The sequence below is a fragment of the Sturnus vulgaris genome, chromosome 1 (assembly GCF_052056855.1).
Source record: "Sturnus vulgaris isolate bStuVul1 chromosome 1, bStuVul1.hap1, whole genome shotgun sequence".
Taxonomy (NCBI): Eukaryota; Metazoa; Chordata; class Aves; order Passeriformes; family Sturnidae; genus Sturnus; species Sturnus vulgaris.
Window position 1 is genome coordinate 92,446,093 of NC_142243.1, and position 20,873 is coordinate 92,466,965.

Genomic DNA, 20,873 nt, shown 5'->3' on the forward strand with positions numbered 1-20,873 from the left:
CGTGGTGTTTGAGTAAAATTTCCATGGAAATTGTACAAAAAAAGGAGATTTCTTGCAATAAGTATATCCCCCTCTTACTGCTTTATCCAAGGCATTTTGTGGCTTTATCTGTCTTTTACATAAAAAATTAAAAATGTGAAAATGAGGTGGCAGACCAGATATAGTTAATACAGACAAGAAATAGACCTTTCCCTTTTATGCTTCCTCCTCTCCACCACTATCATCCTCTCAAAGTCCTATCAGTCAAAACCACAGCCAACAAAATAACTCAGATATAGGATTAAATAGAAGAAACATTGTCCATTCCCACTTTGAAGGGTGCTGAAGGCTTGTTATGAAAGACAAATGCCATGAATCTGACACAAGCACCATGGTAGTAACATTTCTTCTCAGCCAAGAGTTAACCCTGTTGAAACCATTTTGGTTCATCAGTTAGATGAAAAGCCAAAGAAATTTACTTTTCCAAAAGGAAGACTATCAGTCTGACCTCCTCATGTGTACCTACCTGTTTGGGAGCCTTTAAAGAAATGTCTCTGGTAAACTCAAATTTGGCATCATTTCAAGACTGCAATTTGTCAGCATCACTGATAAGGCACTTTGGCTTTAAGTGAAAGAAAAGATGATGAACAAAAATATATGAATCATTTGTCATGTGGCAGATTCAAAGTAGGTGAAAAGCCAGTATTTTATCACAGTTGCATTTTTGGTGGCAGTTTAGACTTTACCAGTCTTCAAGAAGAATTGAGCATTTGTGGAAACATGACCATCAGAGTAAGAATAGTATAAACAAGAAAAGCAGTGATACTAATGCAAGTTCTCCTGTTACAGTCTTTGACTGTTTTCTCTTTGGGTTTTGAACAGGCTAAGGAAGTACATTTCTATTTTGAAGCCATTAAGGCAGCTTCTTTCTTAAGAAAATAGAAGTACATGTTTGCTGGATAAAAAGGTATTAGTCGTATTTCATATTAAATATAGAATCCATTTAGCAAGACTGAGACTGATGTACCACTCTGATGCCTAAAAGCAAGGGGACTCAATTTCTAGTCTCACAGAAAAATCTGGAGAATGTTGTGGAAAAGTTATGGAAAAGTTGCTGTCTTTACTGTTCTGTCCCTGTGATATCAGGGCTCCTCTTGCTTCTGAGCAGTGTCTGTGGTAAGCTTCCCTTTTGCAGGCTGCATTCTTCAGGGAAGGGCTTTCCTTCAGAACACATATATACACATATATATATTGTTGGAGAGAGAAGTAATTTCTTTATTTTTGGTAGCTGCATGCGACAGCCTAATCACTTGGAAACAGTACATGTTGAATCTTGGATGACCAAGTTATGAAACACACTAGTTTCATAACTAGTGTGTTTCATAACTTGGTCACAGTAGACAGGGAAAATTGCTATATTGTTCTTGAATGTATAATTAATAAAAGGGAAAAAAAAGGTGTTACAGAAAGTATTCGAAGAAGATTTTCCAGATGTTCAGCATCAACTTTTCAGATAGCTAGGTGATCACTGAGCTTTCACAGTCTAGATCTGTGGAAATTCAACATATAAAAATTTGTTTGTAAAGAAATTTCAAGTTGCAACCAGTCAGACTGTAAGGATGTGTTAAATACTTAGAGAAACTGGAATGCCCATAATGCGAATCTTAAAGCACAGCAGTCACAGAATTTAATCCAAGTTAGGTATCTAAGTACTGCTAAAAATGCTAGCAAGTACCTACATGCTTCTTTTGGCAGGAATAAATGCCTCTTAAAATCATTCCAGAAACTACAAAGGAATGTCCTAAACATCTATGAGAGAGAGAAAGAGAAAATGGCTTGATACTCTAAATTTGCAAAGATTAAGAACAAAGGGAAAGATCACAATACAGGAGGGAAATGGGATCACCTTAAGGGGAGAAGTAATATCAGTAGAATGGAATTTTACAGTGAGAATTTGAAGGTTATGCATTTAGGGCCTCATGAAAAGCTCTGATTTTTTTCCTAAAGAGATATAAGGCTAAGTGGCAGGAAAGAGCTATTTTCTGTGGAGCAACTTAAAGATTGTGGCTTCTTATATCAGCAAAACAAATGCTAAGTGCATTTTTATTTTAATAGAGTATTATTCTCTGTTATAACACTAAGTAGGTAAACATTTGAGATGAATGAACTAAGGGACTGCATTGGCACAAAGAAAAAGTGGACACAAACACAAAACAAATGAAAAGATTTTCAGCTATTAGAGGAAAGCATTTCTGCAAAAGCTTTTCAATCTGAGCAGAAAAAAACCCAGCAAGTTCTAACATGAAGATTATGGCGTTTGTAAAAGGCTTGATCTGATGTTACTGGGCAGAACTGATGTCCTAGCAGGGGAGAAGTAAAAGGTCTTTAGAGTCTGTAATTCTTGAGGACTTTTTAATGCTTTACATGCTATACTATAGACTTTAAAGTATGTCAATAATTCCAGTTCTTAGCAAAATTCTCCCTAAACACTACCCATCTTAATTCTTTGTAAAAGATTGATGTTTTTTACCTGTTCCTGGTGGGGATTGTTGTTGTTATTGTTATTGTTGTTCTTCTTATTGTTATTACCATTATCAGCATCATCATTATCTTGAAGGCAACATGGATAATCAAAATGTGTGAAAAATTTCAGCCAGTGTATTTTCTAAGGAAAATTCCAAGGGGCTAAAACTAAATTTTCATATGTTAGTTTTATCACAGTTGCAGTTATTAAAGAGGAGTGAGTACTTCTGAATTTGATGAATGTCTGCATATGTACTCACCACTAGAATCTCTATAGATTGATAGAACTGATCTAGGACTACTGACCTCAAGGTTTATCCTTGCCTGTTGCATGATGATTATCCACCATGTTGCCAGGAAAATTATTAGTGTAATTCAGGCTTCCATAGAGCTTTCTTCTGCCATGTCCCACGGGTGGCCTGTTAAGTACTTTAGTCACTGATCTATTCAGTCATTGCTTGGTTGTCTCTACTGAATAAGCAATTTTGTGATGAGCATGCTCAACGTACCAGTGTTAGATGCAACACAACGAAGTTGGTCTGCTCATCAGCTAAAAGATGCTGTGAGATCCAGCACTTAATTTTATCTGGTTATTGCTGTGTTATGGCTTGGATATGCCTTGATTGTTTGCCTTGCAGTTGTTTGTTGATTACAGTTTCTAAATTATTCCTTCCCCCAGTAAAATTTTGTGGGGTTTCCTGGGGTTTAACCCATGCTTTTTCTTTTTTCCTCCATCTTCCTGGATGCACTGCTACTTATTCTCTTTCCTTCATATATTGGAAGTAAATAAACACTTGCTCAGGAGCTATCTTAACACAATGGTATTCCATGTTGTATACCCAGTTTTTGACTACTTTCTCAGAAGTAAAAAAAAAAAAAAAATATATAAGCTGGCTTTCAAGTATTGTTAGTAGATAAAAAAATGCTTTTTCTTCTTTCTAAGTCCAAGATTACGGCAATTTCACTTAAACCTAAAAGTCAGAAGAGGAGTGAAATATCTTCTAGCTGTGTTGCTGGTAAGACACTGTGGTCCTCAGTCAAACAAGGATTTCAGAAAGAGGACTGAAATTCTGAAGTGCCTTGTATTAAAAACCTACATCTTTTGATAGTTCCAACCCCTTTGTGAACAAATTGCAGCAGAGAGAAGATAATTATTTTATTAAAAAGTAAAAGAAAATATGTTAATTCAAAATGGAATTCACATATTGGATATGTAGTGAAAAATGCTGTCATGATGGTAGAGCCACAATCCAAAATCCTCTACATTAGTAACAAGGAGAATATGAAGAAATAATATTTTTCAATACTAAAAATCACAATATTGGTGATTTCTAAATTTGTAAAAAGATGCATACAAAGAAAGCACAAGTCAGTACTCTATGTATGCATATGAGTACTTGCCACTGTCATTTTTCTTTATCCCTCATTGTACAAGTCCTGAATGAAAAAAAAGGAGTGGGGTTACTTTGCATCAGAGTTGGTATTTATGAAGAGAATTTTAGGACATTCAGACTTCAAAGCAATTGTTCCAAAATTTCTGAAAATTTGAGAAGTCCTCACTACAATAACCTCAGGGAATATGATTAAAGTTTTCATTAAGATTATAGGAGGAGGGGAGTTCTTTGGGGATTTTGGTTTTATTTTTTCAAAACCAGAGTGTAAAGAGATCTACCTATCCACACTCCAACTAGCCCTCCACTCGTGCCTCCATAATAGGCTGGAGTATATTTGCTTCCTAGAATATTCTTAAAAAACCTTGATTGATGCAGATTTAGGAAATATGCTTACTTTGTTATGTTTAGAAGAGATCTGCAGAATTCCTGAGGGGCACCAGCCTGTCATTGAATTAGGTACAGCCAGCAAGATGATGTTCTAACCTATCACAAAAAATAATAGTTAATATTACTCTTTGTGGCATATAGTGGGACAGATACTTTCACTTGCTGAATCATTAGATTATCTTGTAAAAAACCCACTGAGAAAAATGATGTAAATTAAATTCTGTGTGCTGAAGTAAAAAAAGCATCTTTTATAACAGGGTAAGGCCTGAATACTAAACATTCTCTTTGTTGTATGCAATGGAGACTGTAAGATAAGGAGAAGTGAAAAAATACAACAGGGTCAAGAGAAGCTACTTTTGGAGGTCTCATTCATGAAGATGAGCTAGAAAGCCATGACAAGAAAGAATTTTTCGAGTTCTCTTTCCAGTGGAAAATTTTAAAGCCAAAACATCACCTCAGCCCAGCCAGAGATTGCTCTGTTTCTCTTTTTTTTTAACCCACCATTGGCATAATGTGAAGAAAAAAAAATCATTTTAATTTTAAAAATATTTGTTTAATTAAACTAGATCTAACTGCATATTTAAATACTTTTGGTCCATGCCAAACAGCTTATTTTGCCTGTTATATTCTGATCTTTTTCTTCCTCATTCTCACTGTTACCATTTTCTTGTCTGCAGCTTGTGTAAAGGCACTGCATTCTGTTTGTTATCCCACCTTCCAGTTGACAACACTAGTGTTTAAGTACTCTAAACTGCCATAATATTGCCATGTTTCATGATTTTTCCTTTTACACCCATTTTAACTTCAGGTTTCTTTATAAAAAGAATCCCATTTCTAGCCTTCTCTATTACAGAAAAAAGTTTTGCCAAACTGATTCCACACATATTTTTTTAATTACCACAAAGTACATATATATCTATGTAATATTATATTAGATATCTATTAGACTTTTTAAAATGTTTTTAGCAAGTTAAAAATGTCTTTACAACTCAAAATATATTATTTTCTTTGACTTTTTGCTACTTTGGGAGCATTATGTAGTGTCAAGGTGAATAATGTGTGAATCACAGTAATAGCATCTCTCTATCTAGAGACGAAGGTCCATAGCATTCCTGTCTTATTTTTTGGTTTACTTGTGCTATGTAGTTATAGCAGTAGTCTGGGGTGACATATAGTCCAGGAAAATAATCAGAGGTCTTATCAGAAGCAGAGGATTCATAGTAGTAAATTGCCTTTTTTTTTTAGTTTTTGTTTTCCATAGCAACTCTGTTGAAATAGAAGAGAGCTTCTGATGGAGGTGTGGAAGGCTGTGTCTCATTTCCTTCCCCTCTTCAGCAGCAAGAGAAAATTAGGACACGGTATTTTACACTGCTTACATTACACAGCTCTGTGCTTCTGGATTATCATGTAGAGTGGAAACCTAACCAGGTGGCCAGCACAGTCCTTCAAAGAAGAATGCCTGTCTCCATTAACTGTGGATGACTGTGGACAGCTGAGAGAGAACAGCCACCTTAAGCTTGGGAGTTTTGTATATCATGATATTCCTTCCTTCCTTCCTTCCTTCCTTCCTTCCTTCCTTCCTTCCTTCCTTCCTTCCTTCCTTCCTTCCTTCCTTCCTTCCTTCCTTCCTTCCTTCCTTCCTTCCTTCCTTCCTTCCTTCCTTCCTTCCTTCCTTCCTTCCTTCCTTCCTTCCTTCCTTCCTTCCTTCCTTCCTTCCTTCCTTCCTTCCTTCCTTCCTTCCTTCCTTCCTTCCTTCCTTCCTTCCTTCCTTCCTTCCTTCCTCCCTCCCTCCCTCCCTCCCTCCCTCCCTCCCTCCCTCCCTTATTCCTAGCTACTTGCCTTGGAAGTTTGTGCTGATCTAGGTAATGAATTACAGACCTATGTAAGTGATTCTATCTTTTTACCAAATCGCCTCATCTCTTCTTATATTACCAGTTTATCTTCCCCAGCACTAATTGGAGTGTTCAGGACTTTGGAATCATTTCAGATCACTGATTTTGTTTTCAAAATAGCAAGCAGTCTAGCACGGTGTTGTTTCTTTCTATTTAACCCACAGCTGCTGTATCTATATTCAAGAGCTAGCAGAAAGCACCACTTGCAGGTGATCTTCTGTCTGGAAGTGAGGCAGGTTGGGCTAGCAGCACACCCTGCACAGCTGGAAGGCCACAGCACAGCTGCTCACAAACAACTCACTCCCTGAGCCAGCCAGCCACTCTTCCCATTCTCCTTCAGCGCTCCATCTCATTGATTTCAAGCCATCGGTATGTTTCCAGAAACACCCCACTAGGGGATTTCCTACACTTAGATGGGAAACTCATTGTAGTAAATATCTTTGCCATGCCGTGCCACTGTTTTTTAAGCTGCCTTCTCCATTGATCTCACCACAGGGTCTGCTGTAAACCAAGGGCAGGTCTGGCCCTTTAGCAATAAGGTTTGTTCAAGAGCTGTCTTTGTTGCAGTCACAGGAATGCATCTATACTGAAGGAATAGACATGCCTTCTATTTTGAATTTGACTTTGAATTGCCATCTTGCCCATCTTGAAATAAAAGTTTCAACAACTCCATATTTCTTATTGCCTAACACATTTGAGTGTAACTGGGACAAGATAGCACTGAAATGGAAAAAGGAGATGGTGTTTTCTTTTTCAGAGTAACTGCAGTATTTGTGCTGAGAAATAGCTCTGTGCCCCACCCTTAATCTCAGGAGATAGTACTGCAGCTCTGTGTCATGGAGTCCTGCATGCATCAGATAATTTGTGACTTAGCTGAGTCTTTATAGCCCACTATAAATACACATGTGAACAAAACAGTGCATTCAGGAGATGGTATTCATTGTTTTCTTTCACCACCCTGGCCCTCTGCACATACACCAAGTACCCTGGAGGCACAGAAAGCCAACATTTGTTCCCTGGCCAAACAAGAGGAATTAAGTGCTTTACTAGAGATACATGCTTTCAAAAGCAATAATCATAAAGGGATCACGTAGTTTTATATAGATGATGGCATGAAGTACTTCCAGCAGGATGTGTAAGATCCAGTGCAGTTCCTGAGAGAAGGCAGCATATTGATGGAGAGGCAAGCAATCTGTTTGCAGCCTTATCTCAGCCTCAGCTCCTTATCAGGCAACCTTTTATAGACATGCCGATCCTGCAGAGAAAGGCATCATTAGTAGCTGTAATTGCTTCCTGTGCTGGAGTGGACCATTTAAGGAATACTGTATAGCAAATATAAATATCAGAGCTGCATCTGAAGAAGAATGGTGACAACCAGAGGCATCATGTTTCATGGGCAAACTGTGATTTTTATGTTTAGATTATGGAAAAATCAGTAATGTTCTGAAACATATCATTGCATGTATAGACAAGTACACACTAAGGTAACTACCAGACAAAACAGAAAGGGTCAAAACTGACTGTTCATTGTTTGGATTTGTAATTTTACTGGGAAGTCCTGCTCTGCCTATGTTTGACTCTGGGTTTTTTTACTTTTTTATTTTTATTTTATTTGGCTGCTGTTGTTTGTCTTCCTTTCGCAGTGGCTTTGACTGGGTTAGCAAAAACTTTAAACCAAATTTGCTTAGTTGAGATGTGGTTTAAAAATTAGCAGTACCTAAGCTGTCTGTTGGATAAATTCTGTCATTCTGTTTTATGAAGTTTTTCAGCTTGTAATATTTACTCACAGGTGTAATTTTCGATAACCACCCAAACACAGTGATAATTTTAATAAGTAAGTACTTCCTTAGGAGTTTCAGAGATAATTTTCCTCGTTTCTGTCAGTTAGCAAAATACTATATATATATTACCTAATAAAACAGTGTAACATCTAATAAGCCTTTAATGAAGACCTTCAAAAAGCATTTAAATTAGTCCTGGTCAGCGTGCTCTAGGTGGCCCAGCCTGAGCAGGGAGTTAGACGAAATGACCCCTAGGGGTCCCTTCCCACCTCAACCACGCTGTCCTTCTGCAATGCTGTAATATAATTCCCTTTATTCATTGCTGAGCATGTCACCACTTTACATCTAAAATGCTCTGGCCTGCCAAAGTATTTATTGCATACTGTTGAGTATAAGGATGGTTTGATTGGAGTTTCTTAAATATTAAAACTACTGCATTATCTTTTTTTTTTTTTTTTTTTTTTAATAGAGAACATAGATGGTTTCACTTCCCAAGCATCTCATACTGATCTCAATCACACCTGAGCATAGCTCAGGAGTAACAGACTAATTTCTAGGATTACAGTTGCCTTTAAGCTGAAGAGTGATATAATATCTTGCCTGCTGTGCATATTTTTTCCTGTGTCATATTAAAAAAAAAAAAACACAAAAAAGCAAGCTGTTTATTATTCAGTAAATCATACAAGTCTCCACCATGCGTTTTTTGGGGTTTTTTTAGATTTTTCTGGGCTGCCTTCAAAACGAGGAAGACTGGTGTCCTTTTTTTACCTCATTTGTGAGTCTTTTCTGTATAGAAAAAACAGATTATGCCTATAATCTTGTGTGGTTTTTTAGAGTTTTTAACAAGTTACAGGTGGAAAAAGCTAGTTTATGTTGAGCAGCTTTGCCTGTAAGGGAGAGCTTGATTGGTGTGAAGACCTGAGTTTATCTGTACTTTAGATTTTAGTGATGTGCAGAGATACTAAAGTGAAATATTTAAATATCTAGCTTGATTAATCAATGCAGTCTTGTCACAAAAGCACAGAGCTTAGGGTCATAACCCCATTTTCAGAATATGTGGAGTTTCTGCTGCTTTGTACAAATTCTTTTGATGCCCAAAAAGCAAATTTAAAGCAAAAGTGTAGCTGCACCAGATCTTGTAGAAGTCAGTGTCACAACTGCTGACATCATTCCCCAAAGGGAGAGCAGCTGACAGCCATTCAAGAAACCTCTCCAAATATAGTGATTTGAGATGAGAGAGTCCTTTCCTGCAGCTCTCTGTGTCCATAGAATGGCAGAGTGGTCTATTCATAGATCTAGCCCTAGTGGTGATGTTTTTAGTGTTATAAATCAAACTTTTGCTTCTTCAACAGGCCATGGAACTGTATCTAGGGGGAAAAAGGCATTTTAGAGTGTGTCATGAAAATCAAGGAATAGAAATATTTATGTTCTGGTCTTGTGAGTCAGACTTGTATTTTGGCAGGAGTCTCAGAATATGGTGGGTATGATGGCAGTATAGCAAGTGTGACTTTCAGCTGAGGAAAATTTAAGACTGGGCTGGTGGCTGAGAATCGGATGGAAGTGTTGGTTTTCACTTACATTTTTATCACAAAAGCAATGCAAGGACACATTTCCCAGAGTGTGCCAAACTGGGCCCTCATTACAGGGCAAAAAGAGAAAGATTCAGCAGTAAAATATACTGGTCAGGACAGGACAGGACAGGACAGGAGAAGAGAGAGGTGAGAGTATTTATAGAAGCCATAGATTATCATCCCTGGTTCATCTCAGAGTCTAGCTGTGTCAGTGGAGGTAGCCATGTGCTTTTGAACCCAGGCTGACAGTACAGCTTCAGGTCAGAAAGACAACACTGTGCTGCTTAACCTGCTGCTCTTTTTGCACAAACCTTCCTAAAATAAGAGTTTCCCCAAATTGCCAAGGTATTTGGAGATAGCAGCTTTGTATCTGTAAGCCATCAATCAAAACCAGTATTCAATGGGTTGACAAGTTGCTGACATTTCTGATATTTAAGTGTCCTGTCACACTAGTTCTGTGATAATCACCAGTCTTTTCTTCAAGTTTTGGATTCTTTATGCTTACTTTATAAATAATACTTACATTTTACTATGTCAGTCATTGCAAACCTCTAAGGGGAAGGCCAATTTCAGTCCAGCCAGCTTGACATCCCTGGATACAAAAGTTTCACGTTTTTTCTTCAGTATGAGCAGTTGTGACTCAAAGTCCTGGCTTCAGATTTTTAAGTTCCAAAATATCTGATACCCAGAAATTTCATCTGGGGCTTGTTTTTCCACTTTCACTTTGTGGTTCTTTACATGAGCAGCAAGGGATTTTTCAGGCATCTGTGAGGCTTAGTGGTACAAGCTGGATCCTAGTCCTAGGGGAACAGAAGAACCATGGGGCTGTGTATTTTTGTTTCCTAAGCTGCTCCCTTGACCAGGACTAAGACTCTTCTTTGTACATTCCCATCTCAAGCCTTTAAGGGAAATGAGCCACCGTATCTTTGGCAGCTGCATTAAAATAAGAACTTACTGTCTATCTGTTAGGTGAAGGGATTAGTTAAATGGGAGCAATAGAGAGCTCAGCCAACTCCTTGGATAAAAAGAGAGAGTTCTTCATAACTTGAGTCAGCAGTGTTCCTCTTCAACCCAGCGTGTTCTGTTTCTATCCCCTCTGTTTCAGTATGACTTTTAATGCAGTGCTACAGGGAAGGGCCCTTGTTCCTTTTATTAAGTCAATACCTTTAGAAATAGTACTAGATTATCTATGAGATTTCAGAGTGATGTGAAACTGTAGTCATAAATGTTGTGCCTCCAGATTTCCTGTGGTAAAACAGTAGGATCTCAGTTGATTCAAGGTCCTAGTTGTTTGTGGGTGACAGTCAAATATTTTGCTGGGAAGTCGAGGTGAAATATCCAGCATACCCAGTCTCGAGTGCTGTTGTAAACAGTAGCTCTTGTGCTCACTGGGAATGCACTGCAAGTGCACTTCTCCTTCCTTACATTTTGAAATCACTTTAAAAATTATCCTGCAAATTCCATGCACTGAAACTCCATTATGGCAAGTCAGAATTTGTGAGGACATGGGAAAAGTAATTTCCTGATCAAGGAGAAGAGGAGGCACCTGAAGCTATCTCGGTCCTACCAATAATTCCACATTTACTAAAATTGTAAGGTTAGGAATAGATGGATTCAGATATATTAGGAAATTAGGACTTAGATATATTGAAAAGTATTGAAGCATCAAGCCTGAACAAGCACTTAAGAGACCATGGAATTGCCATAAAGAGGGTACTCTTAATTCTTCTTTTCACTTGGCAGCAGCCCCTCTAGATATGAGGGTATCCCAAGCATTTGTTGTTGAGAGGAGGAATGGAGAGATCAGCTGTTGGACCGGAGCCCCTGACCATTGCCATTAGAACTCTGCTGGATTTAGTATGCTAAGCACTAATGGAAGCCATTCCCTTAGTGGCTGGTTTTAGGGTTTTTTGGGGGGTATTCACTTTTTCTGGGAGTGCATAACTCACAGTTGTGTATAGTATTCTAAATATGCACAATGGCAAATTGGACTACTTCCTCAGAAGATGGACTGAGGCATAAAACTGTTTAAGAGGAGATGACTGTTCATTTTTATTATTTTTCTTTTTTTATTACTCCCTCTTTTACCTTTTAAGTGCCATTTCCATATGGATTTAATCCTGTTCCACGTCCATTAGCCACTAGTGCTGCATTAATGTGAATTGGCCATATAAGATTCTCCCTGGGGTATGGTCCTAGCTCCCCTGGCATTTACAACTAAAGCAACTTGGTTTCCCATTCTTCTCTCATTCATTCCTAATGTATTTACCCACCCTGCCTACTTTTCTGAATTAGTCTTATTATTGGTTATATTAATGCTATCCTTGAATAGTGGTTGGAGTCAGAGATATGAAGTATTGAAAATTGATCCTGCAAAGACCAGAAGCTGGAAACCAATGGAAAAACCTTTTTGAGAGTGGTGTGTTCTTCTTTAAAGAACTTTAATGCAGCACTATTTGATGATTTTAAATTATCTGAATAGAAAAAATAAAAATGGTACTAGTAAGTATGTATTTAAATGATCTTCAGAATACTTTGTTCCTCCCTCGAGTAATTACTTCATACTACTAAATTGTTTTGGTAGCTTTGCAACCCACACTTTATTTGGCAGTCTTATTTTGTGAGTATAGCAGTAATACTTCAGCTTGAATATTTTTTTAATTTTATGAAAAACAAAGTTGGGGTTTTTTTATATTGGTCTACGGAATGCTATGTAATATTTCCTCAGTATTCATATTGAAATTGTCAGATGCGCATGTGCACTGTCAAAATCACTGTAGAATGTGAAATATATTGTGCAGCCTAGAATGACAAAAAGGGATGACTCTGTGGAGAATAAATGTAATGGCATGATGGATAACCAAGGAAACTTGATAAATAATTTTCAAATATGCCTGGTTTTCCTCCTGTTCCATGCCATACACTCATAGCTGTCAAAATGAGCTTGTGTATTTTAGGTGTTGCATATTTGTGAATGTGTAAAATACAGAGAAAATAGGTTCCACTCAGGACGGAGTTATTCCTCTCAAAACTTTTAGGGAAGGAAAAATATTTAAGAAGGCATTGTTTATGTAAATATGCACACTTATCTCAGGATCACCATGGCATGGGGTGTGTGGCCAGTTTGCATGTTCTCTTTAGAGGAGACTGTACCAGCTCCCTCTGCCAAAGGACAAGGTCAGGGAGTGACCATGAGAGACAAAGGCTGAGTGTGACCTGTGTCTGGCTGGTTCTTTGCAGGGTCTCAGTCTTCCAGTTGCCTGGTGGGTGTGCATTGCTGCCCAGGGCTGACTACCACAACAGGAGACTGTGAGGCTCTCAGCAAAAGGTCCCCTGCAGGTCCTGAGACAAAAAAGCAGCTGGTCCCATCCTCCAGTAGCTCTCTAGCTGTGGAGTTAACTCTTACCCTTTAATGGGAATTAATTCTGATGGATAAGTCTCACATGCATATGGGGGTAATGTCCTTCAAGAAAATAAACAGGGAATTCTGCAATTTGCATTCAACGGGAAACTTTAATTCAGAACATGATGTCATTCAAATCCAATGAGATAACTGTATTTTGTAGAGTTCATGTTTCTAGTAGAGTTTTCCTTATTGAGAAACCCAGGGGAAAGCTTAAATGAAAGCAATTCTATCTGGTGTTTCTTATAAGGGTGTTTACTACTAAACTAAACAAATCTTATGTGTATTTTAGCAGCTACTGTATTAAAGTTGCTTAATCTATGAACCATATTCTGGTTTATGTTATTACTGGACAGGATTCTTCTGTTACCAAAATATTTAGTGGAATTGGTAACCAGCACATTTCCATATTGTAAAATTCATCACGTATCTACAGTAGGGGACAATACTGGTTATTCATATTTACATTTGTTTGACCTTCCCTAAGTTGTATGTAGTGCATCTGTTACTGCATCAGGGACATGGTCCTCTGTTGTTCATTGTCCTAAAATAAATATTGAAATACTGTCACAAGGAATGAGATGGGTAAATTCCATTCTATTCATGCAAGAGCAATGATCATTTAATCTTGTAAAACCTCCAACTCATATTCTTCCATGGAAACAAAATCTTACCAAGGGCCAGAGGGTTCTACTAGGAATTTCAATACCAAAGAAAGTTAATTTCTCTCTTTTTTTTTTTTTTTTTTTTTTTTTTTTTGTGGGGTTGATGTGGAGTGGAGGGGTGAGAGAGAAGGAGAAGGAGGAGGGGGGCTTGGTTACATCTAATTGTAGTATGTTCTTGTTGCAAAGAAAGGACAGGCAAAATACTGCGACGTTGAAGAGATAAAAGTAAAATAAATTACTTTTAGTCTGAAACCATGATCTCATAGTGCAGAGGTAGGAGCATTTTCTCTTTTTAAATATGCAGAGTGAATAACTGGAGGCTAATAGTAATAATTATTAAAATAAAATTCCATTGTGTTCTAACCACTGCAATCATTACACTCTTATAGATGAAATCCCAGTCACTGAAGTCAATCACTAAGTGCTTTGAATAGGGAAAAATTATTCCCAGGGAGTAGTTTGATCTCTAGCACCACTTTCTTCTCTGATACAGTATCTGGATCAAATTATTACTTATAATGTCTAGATAATGCTATGAAAACCTATGCTAATGCTGTGAAGGGTTTCAAACAGCACTATGTGTACTTAGTTACCAGGAACGTGGCCTTGAGCATTTTGCATGAATGGTAGAAGGCTGATATTTTCAGACAGGTATTGATCAGACAGAATATGGGTCACACTAGTGGGAGGCTGGGGAAGAATTGTCTTCACCAGTCACAGCCTCAAGCAGCAGACTGTTAAGGTTACATTAGACTGATTTTTTATTTTCTTTTATGAAAAATTACTCCTGCTGTCACAAGGTCAGGTCCTTTGCAGTGCCATCTGCAATATATTCAGCATTTCTTGTATAGTCACTGAGAGGTCTTTCTCTGCCCATTGCACCTAAGGAAAAAAAAAAGCCTTTTGGGCTGAAGTTTAAGCATGGCTTGGGAACTTCTGTTTGAAATATTTACATTTGATTCGCTCAGCTGAATTACAGTTCTTGTATTAATCTTTTGCCTATAAGACTTTTCAGATGCATAACAGAGCTCCAACATTTTGGAACTGAAGATAGATGACATATAGGGAAAAAAATATAATTTTATATATACTAAAAGGCAAAAGAAGATTTGACTTGGAGATGTTCTCAATCAGATCTGAAGAGCAAAGTAAATGTGGAGGATCAGCAGTATAAAGTAATGAATAGGAAATTAAACATAGCTGTCATAAAGCAATGTTTAAGCTCTTCTTCTGGCTGAAATAGGATCATGTGGCTTAGTAAATGAAAATGCAGAATAATATCATTAATTTATATGCCATTTTTCAAATTTCTATCACATTCATTACTTTACATTGCTCAGTCTGTGCTTACAAGTTTGCTCAAATTCAGCCACCTTACAGACAGGCAGTAGGCAACAGTTTCATAGCATACTGCAAAACAGTGGGAAGGAGGAGGAATTTTGCCAAAGATATTGACATAAACCTCTCAAGAAAAATGATGCAGAGCAAGCAAGGAGTGCAGTTTTTAATACATATGGATGCATTCACACATGGGCAGGCTCTGTGTAATCTATTTCATCTGTAGTAAGCTGGTAGGATGAAAAGCTATGATTTTACTGATTCTAGGCATCTCAGTCTTGATGCATACAACCCTTACATCTTCCTTCTGGTGAAGCAGAGGCTTTAGAGAAAACTACTTTTAAGGCAAAGAGATTTTTAAAGGTTGGGAATATGTAACCTGGAAGGCTTAAATTTATAGATGAAACTGTTATAGCTAGATATGGAAGAATAACCTGCAGACAAAAACAGTATTCACAGCCTGGCATTTCAAATGTACCACAGTGCTTGTGATTTTTTCAAAATGTGGGGCCATAGCCAAGAATCGAGTTTAACTGCAGTCATGATATATCATCACATGGAAGTAGATGATGAAATTTTTATTCAAGGTCTTGAGCAGTTTAATAAACTGGTAAGTTGGATTTGTAGTGCATTGTCATGCATTTGTTTTAAACTTGCAGATTCCTAAATTTCTTCACTTTTTCAATTGAAAATGATGATGACTTTTGTTCCTTTCTTTTTTGCTTTTGCTGCATCTCTTATCAGAGAAGTGCAAGGCAATAAAAGAAAGCATAAATGAAGAAGCATCCACTGACATTTCATGTTTTCAGTCATTCAACTGAAATCTGATAATCTAAGAATATTGTTTAGGCCCTTCAAAACAAGTTCCTTTCATTGAATAGGGGATTTAAATTTTTTTTCCCAAGTCCTGTCCACTGGTCTTCTGTGGTTCACTGTGAGCTTGACCTTAGTGCCACAAAAACTCCAGAAATGCCTTCATTCCTTTCCTATAGTAGATCATTAAAGACTGAAACCTTGAGATGCAAATTGCTCACTGTGTTTTTCCTCCACACGAACTAGGTGTGATGATAGCACATATATTATGGAAATAACAGGCTGCCTTAATACATAGCTTGGCATTTTGCCACGGGAATGGCCATAGACCAAATTTGCTGAATGTTTGTATTGGCTTGTGGTGGCAGCAGGGGTGCTGGTATAATTTTGAGTAAGCAAAGGCAGAATATCTAATTTATTTTGTCTGATTTGCTTTAATCTCAGTTGAATCAACAATGACTCAGTAGGTTCAGCATAACAGTGATTGTTGGAAGTTACCTCAGTGTGCACTTTGGCATATGAGTCTGTGTTCAGAGTTGAATAACCACATTTCATATGGATACTTCACAAAACTGAGATTGTATATAATCCTGACCTTGAGGTCCATGCAAAAGCCTTCACCAACTTCCTGGGGATTGAGAACTGTCAATGTGTTGTAAATTATGGCCGTTTCAAGGAATTGCCACTAACTAGGCAATTCCAGGAGGTATTTTTTAAGATCATTTCCCCCTTTAAATGTGATATAGATACTTTAAAACTACACTGAAAAATATAATGTGTGTGAAAAATGACGATTTTTCTACATTATCAGAACAAATAAAACCATAGGCACTTGTTTTCCTTGGCCTGACTGTAAGGCTCATAACGGAAGTATTGCATTCATATTTGAGAGTAGTAGGTGCAAGATCTTAATTGGGTCACCATTCTTTTTTGGCAAGAACATCTGCGCTTTTTGGAGGTGTCAAAGAAATACTTCTTCTTGCTTATTGATGGAAGCTTAATCACTTCATGTTTTTCCCTGTTTTTAAGTGTTCATTCATGTATCATTAGAGGTGAGTTATGAACAGGATAAATTGGGTCATTTAGTTATATTTCTACTTTATATATTGTTCGTTGTAGAAGAGCCTGCTGTAATAATTATATTTCACAGAGTATTCAGGTATTGATAATGACAATTTACAGTCTAATTATGTTATAGCTATGTTACCCTAAGAATCAGAAGTAAGATGAAATTCAAGGTATTCTGCACATTTGGCTGGAAATCCATTTCCAGGTTAACATAAAAAATGCATTTTCTCTCTCTGTAAATGCTCATGCAATAGAAGGTGACCATCAGGTGATTTTTGACCATTTGAACGTTTCCCTCTCTTTGTTGTCTTGCAGTGAATAAGACAGATTGGAAAAATTCTTAGAAATGTTGAATTTTTCCCCACTATTTAAAAATAAGAAATGTTGGCAACACCTGTTCTGATTCTTATTTTTAGAATACTCTCTGGAAATCTTAAAGACGTATATCATGAGTTCTCACACTTAAGCTGAGATAAAAGTGTTACCAAAAAATCTCTTGTCCAAACTGTCAGTCACTGTAGTTGCAGAAGTTTTTAAAGAAAAAAAGATTTTTTGTGTCTAACAGGAGCAACAAATTCTTTTATTTACCCAGCTTTTCTAACAAATTCTTTTATTTACCCAGCTTTTCTTTTTTGCTTTCCATGATGTCCTTTTTTGATGAGTTACCTTGTCATTGTAGTTTACTGAGGTTAACAATCTTTGAATTTTAAGTGTAAAAAAGTAGGAAAGTAAATCTCATTGTGCCTCAAAGAAGAAAAGAAAAACAAACAAAAAAGAGATTTTCACCGCCTTTATTTGTTGCACAAGGCAAAGAAACAGGAAAAAATGCATCTGGTTCCATGTTCTTTGCTCACTCCCTTTACAGGAAAGTATCCAGAATGACTTTGAATCCTATTTAAAAGGTTTTTCAGAAAGCTTCCCTGCCCTCCTTGCACATCCAGCCTTGTCATAGTTTAGTATCTGAAAATGTGATGGATTTGGATTTATCGTTTGCTTTTTGCTTCCCAGGTAGTGGAAACTGAGCTATTGGTTATGAATTGTACTTTACTGCACTGGTATCAAATAGAACACAAGAAAAAGTCATGATTAGTTCAAAATTATTTACCACTATTAATAATTCATATGGGATGAAATTTATACTGGGTAAATGAGTAGATGTTAATGCTGTAGATATTAATGCAGACCACTATTAGTCTATCTATTTTAAGGCTTTAAAGTTGATAAGGGAACAGTTAGCAAACAATTTTTTGTTTAAAGCAAGACAGAGTAATTCTAACAAATTATAATTTGGATCTTTTACTTACAGATATGAGGCAGGTAGTGCATAGTCTATTTGACCTGGTTTTGCTAAAATGAGGAAAAGATAAAGCTGAAAAGAATAGCTTCATAGTGTTCATTGCCTGAGGATTGACTTAGATTTATGCAACATGGCATGTATTTCACAAAATTAACTTATTTTTCTTAGTATCAGAATTAGCTTTTTACCAAGTCACAGTTACAGATCCATACATCTCTGTGAATAAAAGCAGCTCTATAACATCTCTTTTACCTTTTCCCTTATTATCCTGCAGCTTCAGTTGGACATCAACCACTTTTTCTCACATACTTTGATCTTGCAGCTGTTTATTCAGGTTTTGTGTTCTTTGCTCATCGTTTTCCTGTGCTGCTCATCTTTCAATGATGAACATTCTCCTTCTTTATGTTTTGCTTTTTAAATAGCATGACTCATCTGTACTTGTCACACCAGTTTACTGAGAATGACATTTTATCTTTAGAGAAAATAAGGCTTAGAGATGTTGCATGATGCAGAGGTCAAAGGCAGCAAGAGATTTCAGGTCTTAATTTGCACACACTGCCTGTCCACTCATTCTACTTAGATACTGTATGGTAAACTTAGTATAACAGTGAAAATCTAGGGGTGAGAGGAAGATTCAGGAAGTAAAATCCTCTAACCCAGAACTGCATGCCACTGTGTGTGATAAAATGGTATACCATGGAGTAGAGTAATTGAGAAGAGATACACCCTCCCTTAACCTTTAATAGTTTGCAAAAGATTCAGTGGAGATACAGAATCAAGGTGCAAGGATGGGGTCAGATTAGTTCGGGATGGAAATGGTGTCAGCATGCCTAGAATTTTTTATTTAAAATTACGGACTGATGACATTAGTTGTGGCTAGTTGTAGCACAGCCAGTGTGTAGTGAGTTTTTTCTCCCAACAGAGTGGTAAAGCACCTCAGGTAGAAATGACTACAACCTCTGTGGTATCATACTGTGGTGATTTAAGGTACAAGCAAGAGTCCTGCAGGACATGCCATCAGGTCACCAGTCACTATGTTCCTCTGGCTGATACTGGAACCGGAGGCATTTTCCCACACCTTAAAAAAGCAACCAATTGCTGTCTGAGTCCAAATAGTCTTAATTATTTAGGTTTGTGTTGTAGCAGAAGAAAAAAGACTCTGTGTGTCAGAATATGCTTATAGATGCTCTCTATGTCTTTCAAGGAAATTTGTTCTTCATTAAATTAGCTATGTCTTGTCATTATACTTTAGTTCAGCATCTACCAAAGCATCTCTAAAAGAAGTCCTTGTAGAAGAAGAAGCAATCTATAGCTGGACTGTGTAGAAGAACTTTGGAAGTACATTGGATTTTATGTTTTCATGCTTTTAATACTGGAATGATTCCTTGTGTATGCTACATTTATTTACAGCTTGAATCTAAAGCACAGTATTTCCCATTTGGGCATTTTGAGACAACTGCTCACTAAAAATTATGAGGTAGCTAGAGATGAGATTTATGGCCCCCATTCACTCTGTTGGCCAATATATTTTTTCAGAGCTGTTCAAGTTATGCAAGCTCCATGTAACATGCCATTTTATTCCATGGAAAACAGACAAAAAGAAATACTATAATTTTAAGAGAGTGTTTGAGGTATCCTACATTTTTATGAAAAAAGATTTTTTTTTAATATTACATTTATTTCATGTCCCATGGTGGACCTTTTAGAGTTATCAAGAGTTGCAATTGTGAGTCCCATGATCTTACCAAATAATATACTGCAACCAGAACTTCACAAAATCATTCTTCAACACTTTGCAGAATGCAGAAAAATGTCTCTGTTTCACTCAAAGTCTAATAATTGTATTGCAGATTTTTGAGACGCTAATAAGAATGTATTGAGCTTCTGCAAGCCTATTGCCAGTAGGCAGTTTATTAGTCAATAAATCCCCCTGATGATCAGATAGCTAATGGAAAGTGCTCCAGACTTGAAGTAACAACATGTGCTTTCACTATTAGCCTAATGTTTGCATTTAAAAGATCAATCAAAATATTTATTAGCAAAATATCTACAAAAGAATATTCAGATTGATCCTGGATCATTGAAAAATAATGTATTTTACATCAGGCTTCAAAATAGTCCCCAGGCTTTTCATCATGGGCTAGTTTTCCCCCTAGTTTTATTTTCAGGCCAACAATATACTTGTTTGGGCTTTTTTATATCTAGGCTTTTTTTCTACATCTTCTGCTAATGAATATTGAACTTCTTTCTCATCAATAAAAATCTGAAATTTGTCCTTTATGTATTCCTTCTGGACATCCTCTGCTTTGCACAGTAGCTCTCTGCAGCTTATCTTCCGTGCCAGCCGCCCTAGCTGTGGGGTCAACTCTCGCACGGTGTTCCAGCAGCTCTACTGTCAAGACAGAGCTGGAGCCTGGGCTGCTCTGGAAAGATGTGTGTGACTCCTCTGTGGAGACAAATGCACAAGGGTGTAATGTTATTGAAATCATGGCATTGTACTCATAGAGTTAGCATTCAGTTTCTATATATTGATAAGGGGATAGATTGCTTTGATTTTTTTTCGCCTACTAACCTTGAGCTCACTCTTTCATGAACAGAAATACCACATGGCTACTAATAATTAAATATTAAATCTTGAATTTCATTAGCCCTGGTTTGCATTGGCAACCTTAGCCCACATAAAATAGAGAGCACAAATGAAAAGATCTATTTGTTGTCCACTTCTTTCATTAGGACATGGTTACATTTGGCATTAATCTGTT

At 37.1% G+C, this 20,873-nt stretch overlaps 1 protein-coding gene across 8 annotated transcripts in view; it reads left to right on the forward strand.

Annotated features, from left to right (window-relative positions):
- LOC106855662 (poly(rC)-binding protein 3-like) overlaps nucleotides 1–20,873 on the forward strand; it is a 501,269-nt gene that overhangs the window by 45,375 nt on the left and 435,021 nt on the right. The window contains exon 1 of one of the 8 annotated variants that reach the window (XM_088171727.1): nucleotides 3,473–3,518. The exons of the other annotated variants lie outside the window; for them this stretch is intronic. The gene's annotated coding sequence lies outside the window, so the exon portion shown is untranslated. Of the gene's footprint in view, nucleotides 1–3,472; nucleotides 3,519–20,873 lie in introns of those variants that run through there. 8 annotated transcript variants of the gene reach the window in all.